We start from the raw sequence: 8,555 nt of genomic DNA, 5'->3' as shown, positions 1-8,555 counted from the left end.
GGGGTGATTCATCATTTCAACTAAAGGATGAATGCATCACAACACTGAGTTTTTCCCCATTAAATAAATAAACAAAAAACAGGTCAAAATAATTTAAACTTCCAAAAATGACACATTTATATTGTACAATTATTTACAATTTTTAATGTGTTCTCTTTAATGACCACTTAGTTCTGCTAAATTACCTCACATGCGCTCTTTTATTGATTTAATTAGAAGTAGTGTTAATAATATCCCAACAATGTTAAACACGTTATGCTGGCAGTTCTAAAAAAAAAAAAATCTGGGCTTTTAACACCAGCAGAGGGCAGTGTTGTCAAAGCCCAAGGCAGAAAAGTGTTGCTCTGCAGAGTCATCAGTAGATTCATCCAGTTAATCTGATCTGCAGCTGCAAGCGACCACTGTGATATTTTACATTCATGCATTCCACATGAGCTTATTTTATTCTGGATTTCATCTATCAAATGTATTTTTCAAAGATTAATGCCAAAACATCTTTCAGGAAAGGTTTACATACATTGTAGCTTTGCCCTTAAGTGGGTCTTATAAAAGAAATCATGAAACGACCTGTTGGAATTGATTTAACGTGCCTTTAGAGGGCAAGAGAGAAGAGGCCATTGCAGCATCAGGACCGCACTGATAAATAATTTAACAGAGCATTTCAGTCCAGGGACAAAACCAAATAGATTAAGTAATAAAAATGGATCAATACCCTCCTGACAAATTTTATTAACAATTTAGACTTAAGCACCTAACAGCACAAAAAATAATGTCAGCAGTTCAAACAAACAAGTGATGGAGAATTAGCAGAAACATCACCTCTGATCTCAAAATAGTTCAACAAGTCACAAGGTCTTTAATCGTCCACAAAACGTTGTTGTTGTTCCTGTTAAGTCAGATTATCTGGATTATCAGTTATTCCAGTTTTTCAGCCATTTACCTTCTGATGACCTTGTTGCAGCTGAATGTTGTTTAAAGCATTTCTAATTCAACACAGAAGAGGTTGTTACTTGAGGAGCAGACTGTAAAACGACTGAGTATTTAGGACCAGATGTCCCGCTGCTTCAGTATTCAGGCCAGAAATACAGGACACTCTGCAGCTTTTGGCTTTTTTCATTTTCTTCATCAGAAAATGCTGTCGCCCTCATTACTGTCTAGCTAAAATCTAATGTATAAGTGTTCAGGAGAGAAGCGACACCACCTGCATTTGTACATTTTGTCCCTAAAATAGTGTCCTCTTGGGGGCAGTCCTTATTCAGTTCTGTTACTTTCAGTTTCTGGAAAAAGCTCTAAAACCCCTCGACCCAAGTCTGTTTTTACTACAGCACTTTCTTTTAAAATCCTTAAAAGCGGTCTAAAGTTCAGCTGACTTTATTAAATAATCTCCTTTAAAATGTACACTCTATGGTTACTTCTGCAATGCAGCTGTATCAGAGATGCTTATTGATCATACCCTCATTCATCAGAGTTCATATCCAAACATACCATAGTGACTGGCCATGCAGCACTGTGCGTAATCCACTTAGCTGGCTAAGATTGCTGCAAAGTTCTGGCAGGCCAGAGGTCAGAGCAGGCCTTGAATTCTGCGGAGCTGATGTGATCCAGTGAGTCAGGGGTGTGGACCATCAGAGCTGCACGCTGTGGAAGAGCCTGGTGGATGTTTGTGGAGGGCTGTGCTGCAGGCTGGAGCAGCAGCCTCAGTGGCTGTGAGAGGAGAGGCAGCCATGGGATCCTATTTATAGATGCAGCAGACAATGTGGAGCATCGTTTGGGGCAGTGACAGTGGACCGGGCTGTCCTAAATTAAACTACAGCAAAGTTTCACACGTGTTGTTTGTTTTATTTTTGCTGTGTTGTCAGTTTTGTGGACTGCTACTTTCTGTACTAAGAAACTGATTTACATGACATTTGCTGATTCCAAGAATATTAAAAAAAGCTACTTCGGGTTTTTCTTTAACTGTAGGTTTGGATGAAAGTTTTAATCTGGATGGCGGAGATGAGGAAGAGAAGTTAAGAGTTAGTTTTGTTCTTTAAAGGAATGAAAGAAAGAAAATGATCTTTTATATAGTGCCAAGATAAAAATCACGAGGCACTTCGCATAAACAAAAAAAACAATGAAAGTATAAAATAAGATTTCTAAAAAATATTAAAAAATATGTTTAAAATGAGAAAAATATTTTAATTTGTGATTTAAAAAATAATGTCAGCAAAGGGAGAGAGAAAATGAATGAGAAAGAGGAAAATCTGTGCAAAACCTTTGTTGTTAAAATCTCATCAGAGATCTCAAGAGACAAAAATCAGGGCTTTGAGGTTTGAATCTTTTTCTCAGTTTATTTTTGTTTTGCAAACACATTTCCTCCAGGAAATTTGTTTTGAAATGTGGAAATGCCAAATCAAATTCCTATAACAAGATGCAGTTTAATTAAAGACTTAAACTTCATTTATTTCCCTCCTTTCAGAAAGATCTTTTCTTTACTAATTCTAATTTTATTCCAGTCCTTCTCCTTCCTCCGCATTTAAGGACTGATTTTGTGAATTAAAAAGTTTTATTCAGTTGTGAAAGTTTTTGTCATGCGAAACCAGGTACTCATACAAATGCATCAAATGCAATGAAATGAGCCATGTGGTCTTGATGAATGGCTAATTACTGCAATTTCAAGTTTAAATTTCTGTCTAAATTTTAAATTTAAAAACAAACAACTCACTGATTGTTGAGCAGTGGAGTTACTGAGGCATGCTAAACAGCGCAGTGCTCAGTCCAGCTTAGCTGAACTTTGACATTAGCGCAGTGGAACAAACACAAAAAGACAGTGAATCTATTGAGGAAGCAAAATAAAATCAAAACTGTCAAATGCATGTGTGAGTTTTCTGAATGTACTGCAACACAGGTATTGGTTTCTCCCAGCGCCATAGGAGCACTGAATGAGTTCATGTTGCAACACGGATTGGCACATTCGGGCACTTATTTTCTTCTCACTGTCAGGGCTAGTGCAAACAGTTGTAGTTTTCATATATTTTAGCATAACAGATGTATTTACCGTGGAAACATGTGCACTGCATAAGAACAAGGAGCTGTCAGCCTGGCACCAGAAAAACAGCAACAATATTAAAAATGCTGTCATTGCTGTTCTCTGCACTCTTGATGTTCAGAGGGCAGCATGAAAGGGAAAGTTTGTCTTTTCAAGTCAGGACGGACGGTAGCTCAAGAATCACTGATTGTTAAAAAAGGAAAAGAAAAAGTTCAACATATACAGACAGGTTTCAAAGAGGCTGATGCAATCGTAGTGATGAAATGTGACCTTTGAACCTGATATGGAACATGGGCCCCCTGTAGTCTTTTAGATGTAGTCAAAAATGGCACCTGGCGATGGGGCAAACACCTTTCTTTAGAAGAAAGGCTTTAAGCGGTTCTTTTTGTTGTGGTTTTAAAGACATGTCCAACAGGAAAGAGCCACAGTGAACTCCACTTCAAATGCCGTCTTAGTTGTAAGAAACTGAGCATCACGGTGTGTGACGTACGCTGCTCAGTGCTGATTGGCTCGGTTAGAATTCTCTGAGGGTGGGGTTATTTGCATGGGCGAGTTACCAGACTCATTCTCTGTGCAGAATTAAACAGAGGAAGTGTCTGGCAGGCCAGGCTAGCACCCACCTATACACAATTATCTTATAACAACAAAGATCATCATGCTAAATAACATAATTTTCACAAATGTAATCATACACTAAAACAATATTATTACCATCCATCCATCCATCCATCCATCAGGTGGGCGTGGCCAGCCACAGCATGTTTTTAAGGTGACAGAGCTCATTCTGGAAGATACGGAAATTGTCAAAAATAAAACTGCTGAAGCAGCTTTATATGAGAGGATGTTTGTGCAAAGAATTTCCTAAACATGTTCTGTTTCAACCATAAAACAAAATCACAATATGTCACCTTTAAACCATCTTTTTTAATTAAAGTTTGTAAGCAGTCTCAGTCAAATCTCCCTGCTAAGAATTACATTTGCACCATGAAAACCTGCAACAATCCTAATCTCAGTATATTTAAGACGGATCCCGGAGAACAGTCACAACTCAGTGACTGGAGCTTTTTGATGACTTAATCCCTGCGTAGATGATGTGTCTGATTGCAGCTGTGTGATCTCTGATAATGGCGCTAATTCTAACACTGGATGTGCCGGTATTTAGGCCACTTCTCTCCCTCAGGCTTACAACTTGTGTGCATAATTCTGATGGTTATAACAAGCAGTTGCTATTTATAAAACAAGGTTAGCACTTTTCAGAAACAGATGGATTGGTACTGACGAGTCATTGAACATGTTAGCGCTGCACTTACCGCAGCTTGCTTTTCTGCACACAGTTTAGACATTACACCTCCAGTGACTCACAGATATTTATCCACACTGCCTCTGAGATGCATTACAAAGTTCATGGTTTAATCATCACGAGTCATGTCGGCTTCTCTACCGCCTGTCTTGGGTCGTTTTTATTTTTACATAATATCCTGGACACGTTGAGATGCAGGGTGTTTAAATTATGAATGCTGAAGGTGGTTTTCAGCAGGTAAAAAGTGAGTAGATCACATTTGCTGAGGGATGTCTGCCTGCAGTGTGCAGAGGAGGCCTGAAGTCTCACCTCAGTGCTTTTACTATTTGAAACACTGTTTGCGGTGCAGTAAAAGTGACAGAATTGACAAAGTTGCACAAATTAAACCAGATCCTAATCGAAAAGTCTAAGTCTTATTTAGTCAAACCATTTATGTAACTCTATATAGTTTCTGACTCATTGTGGGCGAGAAAGAGCATCGTTTATTAAAATGTTAGCCCAAATGTCTTGTCATTTAAAGATAAACACTTCTGCATAAGTTTGGCTTATGTTTTTTTTACATGATGCATACTTAGAAAAAAAACCATTAGTTTGTTTAATTGAGTCTAATGACTGTGCATTTGTTTTCAGAGCTTCTTAGAACAGATACTAAGCATTCATTCAAATCCAGATGATTAATCTCAGTCTGTGCAGGTTATGATCTAAATACATGCTACTGTTCTGCAGCTCATTCATCACATCATCAGAGTAAACAACACTGAAGCAAATAAAAAAGTACCTTTCACATTAAAGAGATAAATGGTTACTCAGAACCAAGCTCAGTCAGAAAAATTCAATAACTGTATTTGAATAAAAGTCACATCCCTCAACCGGCGGCAGCTTGCAGTTAATGTGTTTTAGATAACATCCAACAGTACTCAAGAACGTCAGCAAGCAAGGAAAAAATAAACAATAAAAGTTCATATAAAGAGGGAAATGGAGATCTGAATTTGAATGTTATTGGGTTTTAGGATGAGCATCATCTGCCGAGGTGACTGGTGTGACTCCATTTTTGTTTTTGTTTCTGCTCTATGTTCTCTCTGAACGCCTCTGAGGTCATAAAAAAGGGACGACTTTGTTTTTGTGTTTCTGGTGTAACATTTATTCATGCCATCGTAACAAAACCCATCTCCTCTTTCCGTCTTTTGTGATTGTTCCTTAATAATCTGAGTTTATTAACAAAACAATGAATATTAGATATGAGTAGTATTGTAGTTAAATGTAACGTCAATTTTAATTTAACCATGGATGCAAATCCAACATTCATTTTGCAGAAAAAGCAAAAGAGTTTTGTGAACACAACTGCAGTTTTAAAAAGACTTAAATGCCAAGAAACATTTTAAAAAGACATGGAGCAGTAGCACCATTACCCCTGAGTTGCATCACTTCTTTTAAGACCATTCTGTGACGGTTAGTGAGACGGATTGCTGCAGTTTTAGGAGTGAAATATTTTCCTTTTGCTTTTGATGAAGGATTCCAGTCTCCTTTGTTGCATGTTTTTGTCTTTTATTGGTAAAATCGATAACAGATTTGCAGGAAGACCAATTAAACGTCGACTCTTTCCTGGTCATGAAGTCGTTTGACTTTTGGGAGCAGGTTGTGGTTTGATATTGTCTCACTGAAGGAAATATAATGTTAACTGTGTAGAAGGAGGGTTTAATATGTTGCTTTAAAGCTTAATATATTACCTTTACTTATGACCAATAAGATGTGATATTATATATGAATATAGGATATCAACCTTATTGGTCTTTGAATGTTTAATCAGAATATTCTAGGATTCTTTGCTTTTTCAGGGATCAAACACACTTCGTATCAATTCAGACAGAGTCAAGTTTATAAAAAGCAAGAAATTTATTTTCTAATCAAATTAAAAACAAGACAAGTTACAAATAAGACGAATGTGATGAATGAATACTGTATAAGTGGATGGAATGTGATGTATGATGATTGAATGGTGTATGTTTATCAGAACCTTGTATCTAGAAGAAACTATGTTCTGGGTGTGAAAATAATTTAGTCTGCATTAAACTAACAAAGTTGGTTCTTATCAAAACGGCGTCAGACGCAATCTTGTCGTGCCTACATACCCGTTCCTGGAGACCCCGTTTGGATCCGAGATGTCAAGGGGTCGTTGACCCCAATGCACGTGGCTCGTAGGAAACCTCGATGCAACCAAGTCAGTCCTAGGATGTCTCCCGAGTCACAACAGATAGATGAAATTTTTGGCGTCTAGAACAGCTGTTTTTGAATAGCTGAAGGAGCAAGTTTCTGTGTCGCTGCAGGCAGCTTTTGGCTTGTTGAAAGCCTTGATGGTTCAAAGAGTTTTGCTCCAGCTGGCCGGTCCAGCGCTCTGCTCAAACTAACTGAATCACTCAGCAAGTTTCTCTTTTAACATTCCCATATTATGATTACCTGGCCAATCGGGACGTGCCATGTTAAGAGGTGTTAACAAACAACCCTCAGAACATCACGCCTTCTTTCAGATAGAAGGTTCTGTGATTTGTGGGTAAGAACATATCTATGTGCATATCATCTCGTCATGTGTATAAGTGTATGGCTGATTGGCTTGTCAAGTCGCGTACGCTGGTTATCAGACAAATGGATCATTGCAGGACAATATTCATTTCAACCTTATTAACTTAGGCACAGATTAATCAAAACATTTCTTTTAACCATATTGTTCATTTCATTTCCTGATTAATGAACTCATATGAGCTGAAAATGTTCACTTTAATTCAGAGGCAGGAGGAATCCTGTAGAAGCGATAAGGGGAAGCTTAAGGCCTTGAAACGGGAACAGTTTGTTGACAATATGTTATCATGTGTTCAGAGCTGCAGAATCTTCTGGCTTGTTGGGAGATAGAATGTAAAATCCACTTTAGAGAATGGAATTATGTCTGCAGATGACCGGCGGCATGTAGGTCAATATGTAGGTGAAAACTGACCATCTCTGGATGTTACAACTGTAAAGGACGATTGTTCAGAGTCAATCCTACCACTACAGGTGTGTATGTCATGGCTTTGGAAACACTCACTAGGGTTAACTCTAACCCTAACCCCAACCCTAACTATTTGAACTATTTTGTCAAGATTCCCACATTTGAGGAATTCCCAAAGGTCAGCATGGCTGAAGTGCAGTGGCCTTGGGTGATCCTTGCCTGCCTTCATGATCTTGGTATCTCCCAAGGTTCTCCTATCAGGGATAGAAAATGCATTTCCATGGTGACCAGAATGAGCCACTGGCAGCAGCTGTAACATTTCTTTTGATCTTGGATCTTTTAAAACGTCTTATACAGTTTATCATCAAATACGGGCCATTTGTTTTTTCTTAAATTTAAAAAATTTTGTTTTGGAATTTCAGCTTGCTCTTGAAAACTCCTCAGATGTTTCTTTATTAAATATTTCAGAACTTTATAGCTTAACTCAACATCATCATTATATTTTTATGCATAATACCAATACCATCTTACTTTCCAACTTTATTGTTTATTTATTTATTTATTAACCTTTTTTTCTGCAGTATCTGTTGCTGCTTTCTCAGAGGTGCCAACAGAACCGAGGATGAATACAGAGGATTACCACATAAGTCAGTTCGGATCCTAATGCATAGCTTCGGCTGGACCTTTTGGCAGGCGGTGATTAAACGGGCATAAATAAATGCATTAGCTCCCAGAGTTACAGTTTCTGCACTCAAATACCTGCAGGGGACAGGGCAGGAATGTACTGTACACAAATGCTGCATACGAGATGTTACAGCAGGAAGGATGGGATGGATGGCACACACACACACACACACACACACACACACACACACACACACACACACACACACACACACACACACACACACACACACACACCAAGCCCAACAGACTGCACCTCCTCACACTCCGCAGTGACGCGGGGAGGAAGAAGACAGGAGGCTGCACTTATAATTCAACGTCAGACCAAGTTTGATAAACGCCCTCTTTCCCTCCCTCCACATTTCTCTCTCACTCCCACCCCTTCCTCTCCCTCTTCCTCGCTCTCTGGTCCAGTTCAGTGGTGTTCATCCACAGAAAGGAGATCCGCTCCCCCTCTCTTTCTTTCTTTCCTCCTCCTCCACCTCCATCTTTGAGATAAAACGCAGGCTTTGGGTTCCCAGCAGCAGCAGCAGCAGCAGCAGTGGGCTGGCGCTGCAGTTGAG

The sequence above is a fragment of the Nothobranchius furzeri genome, chromosome 10 (assembly GCF_043380555.1).
Source record: "Nothobranchius furzeri strain GRZ-AD chromosome 10, NfurGRZ-RIMD1, whole genome shotgun sequence".
Classification (NCBI taxonomy): Eukaryota; Metazoa; Chordata; class Actinopteri; order Cyprinodontiformes; family Nothobranchiidae; genus Nothobranchius; species Nothobranchius furzeri.
Note: the sequence above shows the minus strand (reverse complement) of the source record.